Here is a 19,895-nt window from a genome sequence, read left to right on the forward strand (position 1 = left end):
TGCTTGTTGCTACAACACTTTGGTTTTTTGGATGTTGAATAAAAGGCCAAGCTTTTTGAAAGCTTCTGCAAAGATATTTAGGATGGTTTGGAGGTCATTCTCTGAGTGTGCACACACTACGTTGTCATCAGCATACTGAAGCTCTATGACGGATGTTATGGTAACCTTACTCGTTGCTTTCAGCCTGCTCAGATTGAAGAGCTTTCCATCTGTTTGATATATGATTTCTACCCCAGTGGGATCATGGCAATGAAAATAATAGAGTTGGGGTGATAATAAAACCCTGTTTAACACCTGATCCTACTGTGAATGGTTCACTTTGAGAGCCATTGTCGTCTGCGATTGTTGCTGTGATATTATCACAGAGGAGCCATAGGGTGTTCACAAATATATCAGGGCAGCCAATTTTCAGAAGCATTATGGGCATTATGATTTACAGTGTCAAAGGCCTTGGTCAGATTGGTGCCCAATATATCTAGTGCAGAATTTTTTAATGTGGTTTGCTTGTACAGTTATCTGGATTAGTGCAAATCTGAGCGATAAAGAGGGAGGACCCAGGAAATAGTTATTAGCACAGCTGGAAAAGAAATGACAGCATAGAGGAAGTAGTGGGCCCAGAAAGGGGAGGAAGAGAAAGCGACAATGGATCCACCCACTCCAAAGCACCAAGTTTTGGAGCCCAGTCCCCCCCCCCACCCAATTATCTCCATATAGAGTAAACTCAAATTTACTGGAGAGGGACAAACATGGGAGATTGGTACTGTTTGAGGTCAATGTCTTGTGGACTATGAAAATTAAATGGGAATGCAAACAGCTGCAAACATACAGTAAACTCCAGTGGATACAGGCCCTAAATAGCTAACCATGCTTAATCCTGTCAGAAGAAATTTATAGCTCCAAAAATATTGCTTAGAAACATTACCTTGTTCTCTCTCGCTCAAATTGTCTAACAATGACTGTGCAACTGATTGCATTATGTTTGTGTTTTCTAGTGAAACGTTCACCATGACCATATATTTTTGTCTTTGTTCCCACAACTTGGGAAAGGGACTCACCCATCAATTCTGAATGCCAATTTAAAATGTTTAAAAGTCACAGTGGAAGTTTTTTTTTCACATACACACAATCCAGTTAAAGTACTTCGTTACCACTTTCCCAGTCATGACTTCTGCCAAGGAATCCTGGGAACTGTAGTCTGGAGTCTCCTAACAACTCTCAGCACTTTGACGAACCACTACAGTTCCGAGTATCTGTTGGACAAAAGCCATGACTGTGACAGTGGAATCCAAGTGCTTTAACTGGATTGTGTGGGTGTGCTGTTATGCTTTGCTAGGCTCCTTATACCTTTGGATGAATGACAGATATTTGTCAGATTCAGGTTTTCAAACTGTGTCATGTTAAAAGTGTCCTTCCATTAAAAAGGTGATTGTGCAGCAAAGTTTGATTTTCATTTTTTGGAGAGATCACCAAACCCACCTGTTACTCTTTACTCTAATGTCTATAATTTATGGGAGAACCTCTAAACAGCAGAAAGGAGCTACATGAGAAAAGCAAACTTTTGCTTTCAAATTTTATTGAAGGTACCATCTTGAAGTGAAATGTTAAGCTGCAAAAATAGTGAATGTGTGTTTTCCAGCTTTGGTATGTGCTGCTGGCTTTGGTTTTCATCAATAAAATACAGCCAGGTTTTCAGGACAGAACACAGTCTTCTCTGATCACCGCTTGCTGAGTTCCTGTGACGCTAAGATGGCTGCCATCCTTCAGTTATCACAGTACTGTACCTTTTGTATAGACAGCATCAGCACAGTGATAACTGAGCCAGGGCAGCCTGTCAGTCATTGCCTACCCATGTTCTTGGGATGACTGGACTTCCATTTACCAGATGCAGATGGCCCCAAGACTCAAAAGCTTTAATTCTCCTCTGCTGCATGTGCAGAAAGATGAAGGTCACAGGGGGCACTGATGCTCGACTCTCGTCACCGCTGAATCTGATACACACATAATAAATATACAGGAAAATTTGCTTGGAAGCTTATTCAGTAATTGAGCAACCATGCTGCAAGCACTCTAGTTAATTGTTCATGGTATGACTAGATGTATTTTTATACAAACTGCTCAGAGAACAACAACAAAAATCACTGGTACAGCATTTATTGACAAAATGGTGGCCGAGTCATTCCAGAGAGACTGGCATCATGCTCAAAAGACTCCTATTTGTGCAAAAGAACAACACTGTGGTTGAAAAGCTGTTCACACAGGGGGGGAAACATGGCGTGGCTTGTCTTTCACAGCTCTGCTGAAACCAACTGAAATGTTGAGTCAGGATTCAGTGATGCGTAGTTATTAGACTGGCACTCCTACTAGGCCTTATTATGTCACTTTCCTCAGGAAAACGTTTCACATTAAATCATGTTTTACACAATACCTATTTTTAAAAGCAGTTTTCCAACTTGGGATGGGGAGATCCTGAAAGAAGAAACGTCACCCAATGAACTTCAGTTTGTTTGCTCCGTCACCAGCATGTACTTTCCAGAAACTCCTGAAGATATTTTTGTTTCAACAAGCTTTTTCCAGCTAAATGAAAGGGTCTCTGCTTTAGATGTTCATTTTGTATTGTTTTTCACCTATCTTCATTAGCTGTTTTATACTGTTTTTACGGTAGGTTTATAAATCACGCTACTCATGTAGCTGGGAATCCCATTCAACTCCATTAGACTTGCTTCTGCATAAACATGCCTAGGTTTGTGCCATTGGACCATTACTAATAGAACAGGTAGAATAGCAATGGTGTTGCAACTGCAATTTTTCAGGCTTCTGTCTTGGGTGCTTGCTTATATTGCTTATATCTAGCTGTTGTTGTTTTTGTATTTTTTACACCTGCTTTTAATGGTTTTTATGGTATGGTTGTAAATCACCTTTGGACCTATGTGAAAGGTAAATCAAGAACTAATTAAAAAACACCACCACCACCAAGACCACCAGAGCTGTTATGTCTTGTTTTGACTACAAATCTAATCTAGGTCTCAAGAGTTTTAAAATCTAAGCAGATGACTGTGGCGGGAGGCGGAGGGGAGGTCCAAACTGTTTTGTCCACAATACATTTAAACTTCTAGGTGCCGAATAAAGAAGGAAGAGTGCAGAATTGCTGTCAGCAAACATTAAAGATCCTCTGGGTTTGCAGTGCCTAGTTTGAGGGTGAAGGGGTGGGAGGCTGCAGGGAAAATGCCCTCAGTTGGCCTACCTCTCCCTCCTTGCCCTTCTTCCTCCTCCTATTTCTTCTTACAGCTGCCTGCTCTCTCCAAGAAGAAAGCAAATAGGTAAGATAGAGAGAAGGGAGGGCTGTCAGCTGCTTCTGCCCATCTTCTCACTACCATCACCTGCTTCCTCATCACTTCTGATCCAAAGGACAAGTGAGCAGCAGTGCTTAGAGGTTATGGCATGACTGGACCCCTAGATTGTGAGCCACTGGAGGTACCCAGTCACATCAACTTCTGACACCTATCCCAGAAGGTAAAATCATTATTACCATATTTTTTGCTCTATAAGATGCACCAGACCACAAGACGCACCTAGTTTTTGGAGGAGGAAAACAAGAAAAAAAAATTCTGAATCTCAGAAGCCAGAACAGCAAGAGGGATCGCAGCGCAGTGAAAGCAGCAATCCCTCTTGCTGTTCTGGCTTCTGGGATAGCTGCACAGCCTGCATTCGCTCCATAAGACGCACACACATTTCCCCTTACTTTTAGGAGGGAAAAAGTGAGTCTTATAGAGCAAAAAATCTGGTAATTTACATTACTTATAAGTACCCCATGCCAACAGCAACATTCTCTGAGCAGCTCAGGAAATAAAACATTCTTTAAAAAGCATTCAGCAATACATTTTTAAAAAAACCACTAAAATAAAAGAAGATATACTGTACAATACCTGTAAATTGCTGTTTGCATACCATTTGCTATTCTATGTGTTTTATTCATCATAGCCCAACAGCACAATCCAAGGCAAGTCTACACAGAGGCAAGTCTTATGGAGTTCAATGGGACTTCCTCCCGGGTCTGTGAGTATAGGATTATAGTCTTAGGTTAAATAGGGCTTTTGTGACTACCTACTGTAGCATTAATAACTGTTGTGGCACAAAAAAGGAATTTCCAGGACCCAGGGCTCATCTGTGAGTACATCTTTCCAAAAACAATGCAGCAAAACTCTCGGGAACTGATCCCAACAGAACTCTTGTCTCTAGTAGTGTTACTCCCTAATGGAAAGTCAGTGCCATCCAGTGGCTGGTGTGTTGCATTTGTTATGAAACCTGCCAGTTCAAATTTCAGGAGAGAGATCAGAGATGGGGTGACTACTCTAGCCCAGTGGCTAAGAGACTGTTAATGCAATAGGCAGCCTCAGGCAAACTGCAACCCCCTTTCAGTAACAGGGGGATAAGAATGTGATCTACATTACAGGTCTACCAGAACAGTTACTGAGATGAGGTATGGTAAAGCACTCAGAATATGAAAAAGGTACTGCAGAAGTGCTAAATATTACTAGCAAGTCTTCATGCTTTGTCATGAGGCCCAAGTTCCTGAATAATAAAATACAAAATGCTGAGAAAATATATTGGGCGCTGCAGTGCACTTTCAATCTGAAAAATAGGTACTGCAAACTTTGCATTAGTGAGGAGTGAGAACCTGGGTATGTGAACTCTGAAATAGCAAGGAGCCCTCAATGAAATTTCCTTGTGATAAAGATATACGAGACCTCTTGCTGAAAGGCCAGCCATCCTTATGTTAGCCAAATGACAAATGATTAAATGAACCTAATAGCACTGTGGCCATTTAAACAGGTGGAAGCAGCAAATCACTGTGTTTCAAATGCTCATGTTACATCACAAAAACACATATTACAACTGATGTCTCACCATTTGCACCAGTGTTTATACAAGCAGGGTAAAAGGACTTTGTTTCACAATGCATTTCAAAATGTTTCATCCCAATTCAGGACCTGCCCAATTCAGGCAGCCCCTCTCTAATTAGGCAGGGTGATTTTGGGCAGCATTAATATGCATATACATCAATTGCATCCACACACAAACATATAAACTATATTGCTTATCTTCACCCCCCCACCACTGCCACATCCTTCCTTCTGCTGTCTCCACCTCTATATTTAGATTGTAAGCTTGTTGGGGCAGGGAACTATGTATTGCTTATAAAGGTAAAGGGACCCCTGACCATTAGGTCTAGTCATGGCCGACTCTGGGGTTGCAGCGCTCATCTCGCTTTATTGGCCGAGGGAGCCAGCGTACAGCTTCCAGGTCATGTGGCCAGCATGACTAAGCTGCTTCTGGCGAACCAGAGCAGTGCACGGAAACGCCATTTACCTTCCCGACGGAGCGGTACCTATTTATCTACTTGCACTTTGACGTGCTTTTGAACTGCTAAGTTGGCAGGAGCAGGGACCGAGCAACGGGAGCTCACCCCGTTGCGGGGATTCAAACCGCCGACCTTCTTATCAGCAAGTCTTAGGCTCTGTGGTTTAACCCACAGCACCACCTGCGTCCCTGTATTGCTTATAGTTCTCTGTTAAATATCATGTTCACTGATAGTTCTGAATAAACAGAAAGCAAACAAGCCGTTTTTAAAAAAAATTGTAAAGAGGGAACCCTAGTTTGATTTTTTGCTCAGGTAAGCTTAACTTTACCTTATTTACTAATGTGCCTTAAACCACTCCTCCAGCCCCATGGAACAGAAGATTTCAACAAAGGGTTCCTGCTACATTTGGTGCTGCACACCAGTTTGGACTTTTGTAGTCAAAATTGAGCCTCAGTGCCCTCTGGTTATTCCAAGGAGCTCTGGGACATAACCTCTTACTGTACTCTTACGGGTATTAACAAACATAGCAAGAAACCAGAGCAAGTCCTGCCTTTGCTAGAAACAGTACTGCACTCAATTACTGGAATGCAAGTAGAATAAAAAAGGCGACCTGCAGAAAGATGTGAATATTTTCCATATGAAGACAAAAGCTAATGAAAAATTACATAAGAAGATGGCTTATATAAGTCTGGTGATTTAGGATGCCACTCAAATCAATGGCTGCTTAGCCATTAACTTCAGCGAGACATGAACTGTAACCTCAGGCTACGATGTTCCTTGACATTTAGATCCAAAATACAAAATGTTAAACCAGTATCTCTAGAAATGAAAGGAAACAGAACTGCAAATAAATAAATAAATCTGCATCTAAATTCCCAAACTAACTATGTATACGCCAATGAATGTTTCCATATTACAAGATGGGAATCATAAAGCCATCAAGCAATTGCACAGAGAAATTGCTAGGCTGAATTAGTATTAGAATAAATCTTGCATACTTTGTTAAACACAAGAGGGCAATAAAGAGACAGAAAAACTTCTTGGAAAAATACTTTTAACGTCTTAAAAATAAATCCCAAGCAAATGTTACATAACAGCAGACAGATATTTACACAACTTGATATGAAGCCCCAGCCATCCGATCTTGGTTAGTTGAAACCAGGAGTGATCCGACAAACCTATTTACCCAAATTTTCTGGGTATCTCCCACAAACCTCTGTGCCAGTATAAAAGAAAAGAGGCATGTAACATAATAGCCCCAGATCCAGAGATCATACTGTGTATAAACAGCTGTGCATAAACTGCAAGATGTAAGATGTGAGGATTTCCTGCACTCACCACAAAACAGATGAGCAAGATATTCAGTTCAGATAGTGATCACCTATTGGGGAAGGAGACACTGCCTCGAGTCAGTCTCCCAACCCCCCAGGTCAGCACTGTATGCACACTTTCAGGTGTTGGATGTGGGCTTTCCCCCTTGTGTTTGTGCTGGCCAGCAGCCCTAAGAGCAGTTCACACACAGATGGCTGTTTCCAAGTACAGACTTGGCACTCACACTTATCCAGACCTCTTAATACAAACCTGTCATTTTCAGATACGATGGTGCCAGATGTTGGAGAAGCTGAATAACAGGGTTGAAAGAGGCATTCTTACTTGAGACCTACAGCAAGAAAAGCAAAATAACATATTGCCTTGGGTTTTTTGGGGGGAGAGGAGAAAGGTCGGAGGCAGTATTTGAATGAGTCCTCATTACGGTATACCGTAATTCACATACTCTGCTAATCAAATTCCCCAAGTGAAGAAATAACAGACTCTGAAATTGAACAGAGCTAGGCAACCGACTTCAACTTCCTTACCCATCTTCACATGCTCATCATCTAGTAAGTATAAGTACTTCCCACATATAAAGTATATGTTGTGACTGAACCATAAAGTGAGTTTGCTACTACTCCCAATCTTCTTATTCCAAACAAGCACAATGCAACTAACATAAGAAAGTGAATGTCTTGAATCTTGCCATTTAATGCCTATTAGATTGGAATGTGAAACCTTATTTTCCATTTCACTTTTCTTTTAAAATGACCGCTGAGGTGCAGCTAGCTCTCCAGAATGAACTAAACAATAGGAACTGCCAATGGTAAAGAGGCTAAACCAAAACAGCACCCAGTCTCTCCAGAAAATACCTACACATGAAAATACTGTAATAAAAATAGGCAGTGGTTTGGATCAAGAGGAAGCAGGAAAATTGAGAATTAGCAAAAGTCACCCCCTTTCATACTGCACAAAAAAGTGCAATTTCTTTAAATATACATATGCTCCTGAGCTCCTTGGAGAAAGAGCTATAGTTCTGGGCCATGCCTCAAGCGGTAGAGCACATGCTATGCAGTCAGACTCATGGTAGAGTTGGAAGGGACCCAGAGGATCATGTAGTCCAACCCCTTGCAATGCAGGAATTCATAGCCTGTTTATAAGGATGGTGTAAACTATATGTTGTACCACTGAGCTATAGCACACTGCACTGTTCCAACAATATTTTTTTAATTATATAATCTGTAATGACAATCAAAGTTCAGCTTGTTGCTAAATGTATTTTTCCCTTTCCCCATAGCACCATATGCTTCATTAACAGCCTCCACACCACCCAGCATTTACATCTACAAGAAGGAAATGTATCACAATCATGTTTAGCAAGAATTAATATTTTAATCAAGGGAGATATTAAGTACAATCCACTGGGAAACTTGTATGCAAGGCGTATTGAAATCATGGCCACATTTCAATGCGGTTTGGGCAGGAAAGGTTCCCAGCAGACAATGCTGTATGAAATTACAATAAGAGCAGAGCTCCGAGTGCTCTGGGTGCTACTAAGAAGAAAATCTATATTTTTGAAACAAATGAATTACTAACAGAAGGAAAATGTAGACACAGCAACAGAAAAGCCATAGTTCTGAAACTGTCATTAAAATCAATCAATTTCCCAATAAGTTTAATGAGCAAGACTTCTGCCCTATATTTTATTTTTGAGTTCTCTTTCCTTGCATATTTTAAAGCCTCAGGCTCCAACCTTTTTTGAGTCAGGGCCCATATTTAATCCCAACCTTCAACACTGGGTAAACTTACTATTATCCATCTAAATGGATCCATCTTTTTAGATCTTCCTTTCTCTCACTTGCTTCCTTTCTCACCCTGTCTGTCTTTTTATTTCCCTCTCCAGATGGTAGCTGCTAGAGGAACAGACCCTAGGTGAGGCTCCAGGTTACATCCTACCAAATGAAAACCTATATGGCGTAGGCAAGTCCTATGCAGCTTCCCCAGCCATAGGCTTAAATGGCTGTTGTCTGTTGCTTAAGAAGAACTGAACATTGATGGTCCACAAGAATCACACAAACGACATAAACAAAATCTCAGCTGGGCCATCAGTCATCAAAAGGCTTCTGGCTGCCTTTCTTTGGTCCATTCTTCTCCTTTCCCTTCTACCACACCTTTCTTTATAGACAGCTGTTATTTGAGAGTCTACATATGACAAGAGAATTCTCACTCACCCTGAAAGGCAACTTCTGCTGTCAGAGCACCAAACAAATGAATAATTCAACACATAAGTCTCCAAAATGCCTTATTAGTTATGCATTAGCTATTATTCACAGGCATGTAATCCTGTCTTTCTTTCTTTTCCCCGGAAGCCTCATGGACCAAACAACCTTCTCCAAAAAATCCTCAGATATGAACCCCCAAACCTGTGCTCTTGTATAAGAACAATGGAAGATATCAGGTTAACATTATGGCAGCATTGATCCTATGTCTCCTAAGGCAAAGGCTGCAATCCCACTTACCTAGGAGTAAGCCTCAGTGAATTCAGTAGTGTTACCTCCGAGCAGACCTGGTTAGAATTGTGAGGTTAGTATCTTCATCTCTTCCCATTATCAAGTGAAATGGAGATAAATTTTGATCACAAAGAAGTTTAGATTCAATCACTTCCAAAGTCCTTATTAGCACTCAAAAATAAAGGGAAGAGAAGAGCTAGCTGTTATTTCTAGAATGTCTCTGCCATATTCAGGTGTGCTGTAGATCAGTGGTAGAACACCTGTTTTAGTATGCAGAAGGTTTTAGGTTCAATCCCTGGCATCTCCAGGTGCGGCTGGGAAGGACTTCTGTCTGAAACTCTGGAAAGCTGCTGCCAGTCAGTGTAGGCAATACTTAGCTAAATGGACCTATGGTCTGACTCAGTAGAAATACAGCAGCTTCCTATATTCCTATCAAAATTCACGGATGCTGCAGTCATGGAACCAAGGCCATAGACCTGGACCTTTGTCACTTATTGGCCAAAGAGAGCAAACATCCCTATATTTTGTTAAAATATAACCTCAGTCAGTCACCAAGAAGCAAATGGTTTATCCAAGCATTCTGACGGAGTGGCCATTCTGTTTGTTCATATATAAACTTAGCCCTAGAAAATCCCTCGGTTTGCCAAGTAGAGTTAAATGATCTTATCTCCCCTATAAAGCAAAAAACTAGGATCCAACTGCAGGTGAGACTGGGGGTTGGTAGTATCTCCACCTCTTCTCCTTATCAACTTATGTTTTTGGTGCTCTGCTGAAGCCCTCCTTCTGATATTTCCTTGATCAGAGGAATAGCACTCAGCAGCAAGAGACAGGGCATTTTCAGTGGTGGCACCCCAGCTATGGAACATCTTCCTTAGAGAAGCTTGCCTAGCACCAACTTTACAATAATGTTGGCACTAGGCAACAATGTATTTAACACTTGATTGAGAGCTGCTCAGAGTGGCTGGGGAAACTCAGCCAGATGGGCGGGGTATAAATAATAAATTATTATAATATTATTATTATTACCCAGCTGTTTTAATGTGCTAGAAGTCAATTTTTAAAGTGTTTTATTCAGTTTTATTTTTGTTAAAATTATTTATTGTATACAGTTCAGAAATGAAATAAAAGATGTCTGGCAGCATGAAAATGTTTCAGGTAACACAAGCAGAAGGGACCTAGGGAAGGAACTTCAAGTCCAACCTCTTGCTCAAGGTGGGATCCAACTACGGCATTCCTGGCAGGATAAGCTGCCCAGTCTCTGCTTAAACATGACCGCCTGCTGCTTCCCAGGGCCAGCCTGTTCCTCTGTGTCAAATATCTCCTACTACTTCTAATCTTTAGCTGGGGTCTGCTTCCCTGATATTTTCACCCTGCCCTCTGGAGCAAGAGAGAATAAGAAATAAATAATTAGTACATTTGGATGAGCAGGAAGACCTTGAAGCTTGGCTGGCAAGTAGCCAGTTGACACAAGCGTGTTTAGAAACAGCTAAATTGCAACATAAAAATAAAACAGGAGGGAGAAAGAGAAAGGAAATGCTCCCTGGATCTTGCGAGAATAGCTTCATAAGGATTTGTTATGCCTAGAACTATCAGATATCCTTAATTCTTTTAAAGATGTCATGTATTTGAAATTTGTTCCCTAACTCCATATTCTCAGAGCGTATTCCTGGAATCTGAGGGTCAGAATGTCCAAGGCTTTACCTGGCCCAGTAGTTAATTTTCAGGATGAGCGGGAGAGGGCTGGTAGTGACTCAGTGTGTGATGGAAAGACACTCTGGCCATACCCAGAGGCACTCTAGTCTTACATGCATTGCCAGGAATTGCAAACAAGATGGAGATTAAGGCTGAAGTCCTGCATGCTTAATTGGGAGTCAGCCCCAATGAACTACCGTAAATAGACCTTCTTTCTGAGTAAATGTGACTAGGGTCAGTTGGCATACCACCGTTTCTGGATAAACTCAAGCCTTACAGGGCCAGTGTGAGACAGTAACACACTACTGGCTTCTGACAAGAGACATACAAGTCCTGATATCTGCTCAGCCAAGAGGCCACTGGATGGCCTTGGGCAAGTCACTCTCTCTCAGAGAAGATAAATGTGGTGTGCATGCTATGACTGCTTATAATAGGGGCAGCCTTTTAAACACCCAGGGCCCTAGTTGTGCAGATGAGGGAATTTTAGCTGATGCAACTTGCAACCCACTGCGCACCTCAGCTCACCACAGTACTGATGGGGCTAAGCTCCATCTCCCCAAATCTCTCTGTCAAAAAACACAAGATCCCCAAAGTTAGTGTTGTCAGCTGACAGGCTAGAGATCATGTGTGGTCTTTTGAAACCTCTGAAGCAAGAGCAAAGACACAGCCACTAGGCTGTCCTTTCCATTCCTTCAGCGTTTCCTATCCAGCTGCCTTAACAAGCAGGAGTTGGTCTTGCCCTAAAGCAGGCAGAGGGGAAAGGTGGGTGACAGGGGCTAGTGGTGGAACAGGACAGGTGGCACAGAACTGCAGATTCCTTCACTTTTAAAGTGACAGGCAATAAAGAGCTAAGAGCTGACAACGCCCCCCTCTTTAATTCAAAAGATGATCATTTCATGCACAGCCTCAAAGCATTTTGGCTTAAAATCCAAACTCTTCAGTAAAACAAACAGAACAGAGCGCACTACACTGAGTCACTGACAATCTGCTGCCCCTTCAGTGCATCTTCAGCTTTATTATGTTGAAAGGCACCCCTGGCCCTCCCTACCTTACCAGCTGAAAATAAAAGAAGATGCACACCAAAAAGTGCCCATACTGGAGAAACACGACTCTACAGGAAGCTGCCTTAGACCAAATCACACCAATGGTCCATTTAGCCCCCTACTGTCTACTCTGAACGGCAGTGGCATCTCCAGGGTTTGAGGCAGGAGACATTCCCAGCACTGAGAACAGCAGCAGGCCAGAACAACCGGCTCGCCTGCCCTTTGCCAGCCCAGAATCTCCAACAGGGAAGAAGCTTTGGGGTATCCGAGGAGCAGCACTTGTCCGAGGAGCGACCCTCAAAAGCGCGCGGTACCAAGGCTGCTTGACAACAGCCTCCAGCCCCAGCTGTAGCTCCTCCTTTCGGCATACTCACCCCAGCCAGGCTGGGAGCCTCCTCCGTCTTCCTCTTCCTTCGGCTTCCGAGGCTCCTCCCTCTGGATGTTTCATGTAAACAACATCTAGGCTATATTTACAATCGCTTGACTGGAAGGGAGCAGCGCCAGGATTCTTAAGCAAAATAAGAGTGCGCAACGTTTTTTAAAAAGCTACCCAGGCACCCGCCCTCGGGGGGCTCACTAGCCATGCGCCCCCCCCCCGCCACCTCCACAATCGCAGCGCAAGAGGAGGTCTCCCCTCCGCAGGGTAGAAAAATTCGCCTCGTTCTAAACATCCGCTCCGTCAAAGGGTTTGGGGAGAAGATGGGACCCCACCCCTACCCACCTCCCCGTCCCTCGGGGGTGGGGAAGAAACCCCAAAGCAAAGCAAAACATTCGCTCCCGTACCCGAAAAGTGCGCCTGCGGTAGGCGTGCCTGATGGTTAGAGCAGAATAATTAGCCAGCTGTTAGGGAGACCCGCTTGTAAACAAAACCGAGCGTCTCCAGCGGCGTGCAGCCACGGGCGATCGCGGATAGGAAGGGAAAACAAGGGGGAAGGGAACCCGAATCTGACCCGCTACTCCTCCCCTCAGACCCCGCACCCTCGAGAAACACCCCTCCCCTCTCCGCCGTAGAAACATGCACCAACCTCGGCAGCTGGGCTTTCCAGGAGAGTCTGAAATGTGAATGGAGACCTGGCAGCTCGGGAGTTGGGCTGCCTGGCTGCGATGCCCTGGAAAAACACACACGCCCGCCCGCCCCCTCCCTGATCCCGTCCAACCCCCGCTCCCCGCAAGCCTCTGCCTTCTGCCCACCCACCTTTCCAGCCGCGTTTTCTACCCCCTCTCTCTTTTTTTCTTTGTTCTTAGCGATCTTTGCATGAAGATTATCTAATGACGCAGCATAGACTCGCCACAACGTGACTGTCGCCATTTTTCTGTTTTTATTATATATCTCTCTCACTGCCATGTGATAGATTAAAAAAAAAAAAACACCACCGAGAAAGACACACACACACACACACACACACTTCCGGGTCTCATGACCAGAATGAAAGCAGCAAAACAAGAAAGGAAGGAGACAACTTCTGGGGAACGTGTGGGCACCTTGTCTCGGTCCCTCTCCTATCCAAGCGGGAGTCTCAGCTGACAGAGCGGCAGCAAACACATGGCGCATCGCTTCTAACCTGCACACCCGATCAGCTGGTGGCTAAAGTGTCCGACCAGGACCACACGACGCAGGGCAGGCGTCGCTTACCCCGGAGTCACTGACAGTTCAGATGGTATCAAAGCAAAACTGGCTTCGCTCCATCCTTGGCACCCGAAAGGGCTTTCTGCAACATGACAGCTTGGGGAACCAACTCAAGGCATTTAATTCTACTTCCAAAATGCATTAAGGATACTAAACACTACCCCTTGGGTTTTGTTTGATTTCGGAAACTGCTGCTGTTTTGAAGCACAATGGTAAACAGCTTCTTTCCCTGCTAATAATAATAATAATAATAATAATAATAATAATAATAATAATAATAATAATAAATTATTATTTGTACCCCGCCCATTTGGCTGGGTTTCCCCAGCCACTCTGGGCGGCTTCCACAGAAACCAAAAAACACTAAAATATCATACATTAAAAGCTTCCCTGAATAGGGCCGCCTTAAGATGTCTTCTGAATGTCAGGTAGTTGTCCATCACCTTGACATCCGATGGGAGGGCATTCCACAGGGCGGGCGCCACCACCGAAAAGGCCCTCTGCCTGGTTCCCTGTAGCTTCGCTTCTCGCAATGAGGGAACCGCCAGAAGGCCCTCGGCGCTGGACCTCAGTGTCCGGGCAGAACGATGGGGGTGGAGACGCTCCTTCAGGTATACTGGGCCGAAGCCGTTTAGGCCTTTAAAGGTCAACACCAGCACTTTGAATTGTGCTCGGAAACGTACTGGGAGCCAATGTAGGTCTTTCAAGACCGGTGTTATGTGGTCTCGGCGGCCGCCCCCAGTCACCAGTCTAGCTGCCGCATTCTGGATTAGCTGTAGTTTCCGAGTCACCTTCAAAGGTAGCCCCACATAGAGCGCATTGCAGTAGTCCAAGCGGGAGATAACTAGAGCATGCACCACTCTGGCCAGACAGTCCGCGGGCAGGTAGGGTCTCAGCCTGCGTACCAGGTGGAGTTGGTAGACAGCTGCCCTGGATACAGAATTGACTTGCGCCTCCATGGACAGCTGTGAGTCCAAAATGACTCCCAGGCTACGCACCTGGTCCTTCAGGGGCACAGTTACCCTATTCAGGACCAGGGAGTCCTCCACACCAGCCCGCCCCCTGTCCCCCAAAAACAGTACTTCTGTCTTGTCAGGATTCAACTTCAATCCATTAGCCGCCATCCATCCTCCAACCGCCTCCAGGCACTCACACAGGACCTTCACCGCCTTCACTGGTTCTGATTTGAAAGAAAGGTAGAGCTGGGTATCATCTGCATATTGATGGACACCCAGTCCAAACCCCCTGATGATCTCTCCCAGCGGCTTCATATAGATGTTAAAAAGCATGGGGGAGAGGACGGAATCCTGAGGCACCCCACAAGTGAGGGCCCAAGGGTCTGAACACTCATCCCCCACCACCACTTTCTGAACACGGCCCAGGAGGAATCAATAATAAGACGGAATGCCAGGGATTAAGGGTCAGTTTACATGTGTGTATACACACACACACACACACACACACACACACACACACACACACACACTGGTGGTGCCTCACAATTGACATTCATGCTCAGAACCAAAGGTGTGAATTGACTGCATTGAAAAAGCATTCGGATGCAGGTGACATACAGTTCTGTGGCTGTTTAATTTCTGGTGGCAGCTTTACACATGCAAATAAGGGCTGCAGCCTCCTTTACTATTTTAAATATTGGCATGAGCCATGAACTTTCATAGATCCAATATTCACACAAAATAGCATAATGGTGTATGTTGGACCTTTGACAGTTCATATGGCATCTTCACTGTAAGCCCCTCAAACGTGCACAGCTTCAGTGGCTGCCTCCTTCTCCTTCTCCTGTGGAGAGGAAGGAAGGCCAAAGGAGCCCCTTACCAGTGGCAGTGGCAGCAGGAGGAGGAGGAGCCAGTGGCCACTGAAACTATGCTGCTGATGCATTCAGCTCCACCCCGGCTCCTCCCATTGCACGCACAACACCATGCGAATAATATCCCCCCCACCCCCGCCAATTGCCCTTGCAAGCTGTTGCCTCTGCGCTGGAAGGAGCTCAGAGAGAAGAAACACCATGGTGCATCTGAAGTTGCCTCCATCTTCCCCAGCTGCAACAAACATGTCTCTTCCTTATCAGTCTCTACAGCCACAGCAGGCACTGCAACCTTCCAACAGTTTGATTTTGCCCCCAAAGGAGAACGCCTACAATGTCTCCCGAGGCAGACAAATGCCAACATGCCATTACATTTTATAAAACAAAATATAAAAGTTCAGGTGGTGTAAATAAAGCAATAAAAGTTCAGGCAGCATATAACAGCACCATTAGAACGGAAACCTTCCATTAAAACAGGAATGCAGAGCCTCTGGACCAGGGGTCAAATGCAGCCTTCCTGGCCCGTCTAACCTGTGTTCAGGATTCTCCCCAAGCCACATCCCTCACTGGCCTGGAATGTGTCCTTGAATTCTCCTAATGCTTTTTGCTTGCCTATAGGTTCCATCTGCACTATATATTTGAAGCAGTATAACACTACTTTAAACAGTCATCACCTCCCCTTAAGGATCCTGGCTATTGTAATTTGTCAAGGGTCCTAGGAGTTGTTAGGAGACAATTTGCCTCACAGAGCTTCAATTCCAAAAGCTCTCTGGGAAGAACAATTGATTGTTAAACCACTCTTGTCATAGAGAGGCAGAGAGGGACTGAATACGGAAAGTAGCCTATTGTAGGAACCTAACATTCACATTGGGATGCAGGTAGCGCTGTGGTCTAAACCACAGAGCCTAGGGCTTGCCGATCAGTGGTTCAAATCCCCGCAACGGAGTGAGCTCCCGTTGTTCAGTCCCAGCTCCTGCCTACCTAGCAGTTCGAAAGCATGTCAAGTGCAAGTAGATAAATAGGTACCACTCCGGCTGGAAGGTAAACATGATCTGGAAGCTGTCGGTGGACAAGCACAGGCTCCCTCGGCCTATAGAGTGAGATGAGCACGCAACCCCAGAGTCGTCCAGCCCTGACCACCGCTATTATGCAGGCTGCAGAAGGTTGTCCAGAAGGAAGTGCAGCCCTATGACTGCTGGTTCAACCAGCATAACCCACAGCACACTTTGACCTCTCAGACATCCCTCATGGGATATTTCTCCCAGGTTTCTTGTGCTGCAGAAATGAACAGTTCCATGATTCTCCAAGTGGTAAGAAACTCAAAGCAGTGCTCAGATTTATTACTATTTTATGAAGCATCCTTTTGTGAAGAGAGTGTGAGAATCTCTCTACTGCTAATACACACACAGCCTAAAGAGGACGAGTATGTATGCCAAGCATGCTCAAGTAGCCACAAAATGTGGAGTGAAATTCCACAGATTTGTACTTGTACTTAGCTTACAGTATTTTGTTCATTTATTCAATTTCTATACCACTCTGTGGTGCAACAATAAAACTGCTAGCACATTTGCAAAGCTAAGCAGGGTCCAGTATGCTTTCAGCTTGGAAAGGGGGCCACATGTTGAGATTCCTGCATGGCAGAGGGTTGGACCACATGACCCTCGGGGATCCCTTCCAACTCTACAATCACAGAACAGTTTATAATATAAAATATAAAAACACAAAAGTGCACTACATAGTAACAAATGAATCCCCCTTTAAAAGGCCATAGACTGCTTAATTAGCCAAAGGCTTAGGAGAAGAGGAATGTTTTTGCCTAAAGATATGTAACAAAGGTGCCGGCTGAAGGTCCCTGGGGAGAGCATTCCACAAGCTCATGTTGCCTCCTCTAGACCAGTGTTTCCCAACCTTTTTTGGGCAAAGGCACACTTGTTTCATGAAAAAAATCTCGAGGCACACCACCATGCCAGATGGGGAAAGGTCACTTTTTACTTATGTAAAAAAAAATAAAAAAATAGTAACAGCATAGAAGGTAATGGTTAGGCTAGCATCCCTCTTCCAAATATGCTAGGTTTTTATTTGCAGGGACTGTTCTACATGGGAAAGCATTCAGCACTGTCATTCTCCCATCTGCCATCTGTATTGGTACTATTCTGGGTCAACTTACTCTGCTGCATGTGTAGATGAAAATGGCACCAAGTGTGGGGGAGGGGGCAGAACAGGTTTCAGATACAGGATATTAAGCATACACGTACTTCGGATTGAACTGGTTGCTTGCTTTGCAAGTTTTCATTTCCCAAATGACTGCCTTGGCAAGCGCAATACCTACCAGGCTCAACGCCGGTCTCGCGCTGCCGCTTCTCGCGCTCTCAAGGACCCGGGAGGAGGAAGGCGTGAAGGGAATCCCGAAGGCGCGAAAACCTCGCGCATGCGCAGGCCTTCCGCCTGCGACAGCCCAGTAGGCTGGCCGAAGCGAGCGGCGATGGGATGTGGGAGGGAGCTCGCTCGCCGCCCCGCGTGTGCCTATGTGGGGCACGTTACAGCCCCGTGACGTCAGCGCCACGCAGGCAGCCAGGCAGGCAGACGGCGAGAGCCCCACGCTGGGCGGCCTCTCCTCGCCGCCGCTGCCCAACTCGCCCGCCTCCCTCCCACGGCACACCAGGCAACGTCTCGCGGCACACTAGTGTGCCGCGGAACACCGGTTGGGAAACACTGCTCTAGACCTCTCATCAACTTTGAATCATCAACAATCAGTGCAATCTTAAAACAGGTTTACTCAGAAGCAAGCGCCATTGAAATAAATGCAACTTACTCCATAGTAAGTATTGTTACTAGGTAAATACTTTCGAACTCAAGGGGACTTGCTTCTGAGTAGCTATGTAACCAATTGCATTTTAAATTTTTAAAATGTCACAAAACAGCTTGCAGTTTTGTAGTTAGATTCCCCCCTCCAAATTGAAAACAAACTTGTTTCTTCAAAAGATAGCAGAGAATGATGAGCGATGCTGCATATGAAGCTCATATGTAGATGTTTGTGATTCATCAGAAGAAACTGCTTAAATGTTTCTATTTTCCTTCCTTGCCTTTCAATTTGTTATTATGTGATGTCTGAAACATTATTTCCATTATACAGTGGTACGGGTTACAGACGCTTCAGGTTACAGACGCTTCAGGTTACAGACTCTGCTAACCCAGAAATAGTACCTTGGGTTAAGAACTTTGCTTCAGGATGAGAACAAAAATTGCACGGTGGCAGTGGTAGGCCCCATTAGCTAAAATGGTACCTCAGGTTAAGAGCAGTTTCAGGTTAAGAATGGACCTCCAGAACAAATTAAGTTCTTAACCCGAGGTACCACTGTAATTCTAGTTTTTGTCTGTAGTAGTAGTAATAATAATAATAATAATTTATTATTTATACCCTGCCCATCTGGCTGAGTTTCCCCAGCCACTCTGGGCGGCTCCCAATCAGTGTTAAAAACAGTACAGCGTTACATATTAAAAAATTCCCTGAACAGGGCTGCCTTAAGATGTCTTCTGAATGTCAGGTAATTATTTATCTCTTTGACATCTGATGGGAGGGCGTTCCACAGGGCGTGCGCCACTACCGAGAAGGCCTTCTGTCTGGTTCCCTGTAGCCTCACTTCTCACAATTAGGGAACCGCCAGAAGGCCCTCGGCGCTGGACCTCAGCGTCCGGGCAGAACGATGGGGGTGGAGACGCTCCTTCAGTCCAAGGATTGTATAAGGATAAGGCTGGGCACCTGTCTGGGTCCATATTTTAATTATTATTAGGGATTGTGCATCCACAGCATGAGAGGGTTGCATGCATTTCCTAATTTGGGATGTGAGGGCCCTTGTAAAGCAGGTATAAAAATGACTCCCAGGGCCTCTCCAAGTTAGTACTTCAAGGCTGCAATGTACTTTCTTTTGAGCAGATATGTATCAAGTTCAGCTTTGTGGCTTGTATTTTGTTATACAGCGTATGCGTCAGGTTGTACATTCTGCAGGAGGTGTTTTGCCCTCAGAACTTGGATACAGAAACTTTTAATGTTGAATGATATCTATTAAATTAGTAGTGATATTTATGTAAAAAAATGTAACTGTATTAATTGTAATATTTATATCCATCTCAATGAAAATTTTATTTATGTATTTTCGAGGATTGGGCGGGGGGGGGAGGAAGAATTTATAGAAATGACTAGGTCCGTGGCTGTTCTTTAAAAATTCCACTACTTGTCTTGTCCTCTTCCTAGACGTTGCACACCTACCAATTGGCAGTCTTGTTAGAAGGTTGTTTCTTAATGTATGGGTGTGTTTTTTGTTTTAAAAAGTCATACTGTGCAAACTGCATGATACCGCCTCGTCTAATAGAAATCAAGGCAACTTCCGAGTAAGCAGGATTCCGGCTGCAAATAATTGTTCCCTACTCACTCGGTGCCAGTAGGGGGACCCGCTGCCTTCCTTTTTCTCTACTGTGTTTCCAACCCTTAAAATTAGCAAAGGGGATGGAGAAACTCTGCATCCGAGGA

The 19,895-nt window shown here is 44.5% G+C and overlaps 1 long non-coding RNA gene across 3 annotated transcripts in view; it reads right to left on the bottom strand.

The window, feature by feature from the left end:
* Positions 1-19,895, bottom strand: part of LOC308586818 — a 132,417-nt gene that overhangs the window by 12,300 nt on the left and 100,222 nt on the right. Inside the window, exons 4-7 of one of the 3 annotated variants that reach the window (XR_014008061.1) lie at positions 12,290-12,423; positions 9,190-10,557; positions 6,941-7,019; positions 1,880-1,988 (exon numbers count right to left, since the gene is read on the bottom strand). This is a non-coding gene — a long non-coding RNA (uncharacterized lncRNA). Of the gene's footprint in view, positions 1-1,879; positions 1,989-6,940; positions 7,020-9,189; positions 10,558-12,289; positions 12,424-12,940; positions 13,035-13,110; positions 13,698-19,895 lie in introns of those variants that run through there. The other 2 variants (XR_014008062.1, XR_014008063.1) reach the window with 2 other exon arrangements.

The sequence above is a fragment of the Podarcis bocagei genome (assembly GCF_964188305.1).
Source record: "Podarcis bocagei genome assembly, chromosome: 5".
NCBI lineage: Eukaryota > Metazoa > Chordata > Lepidosauria > Squamata > Lacertidae > Podarcis > Podarcis bocagei.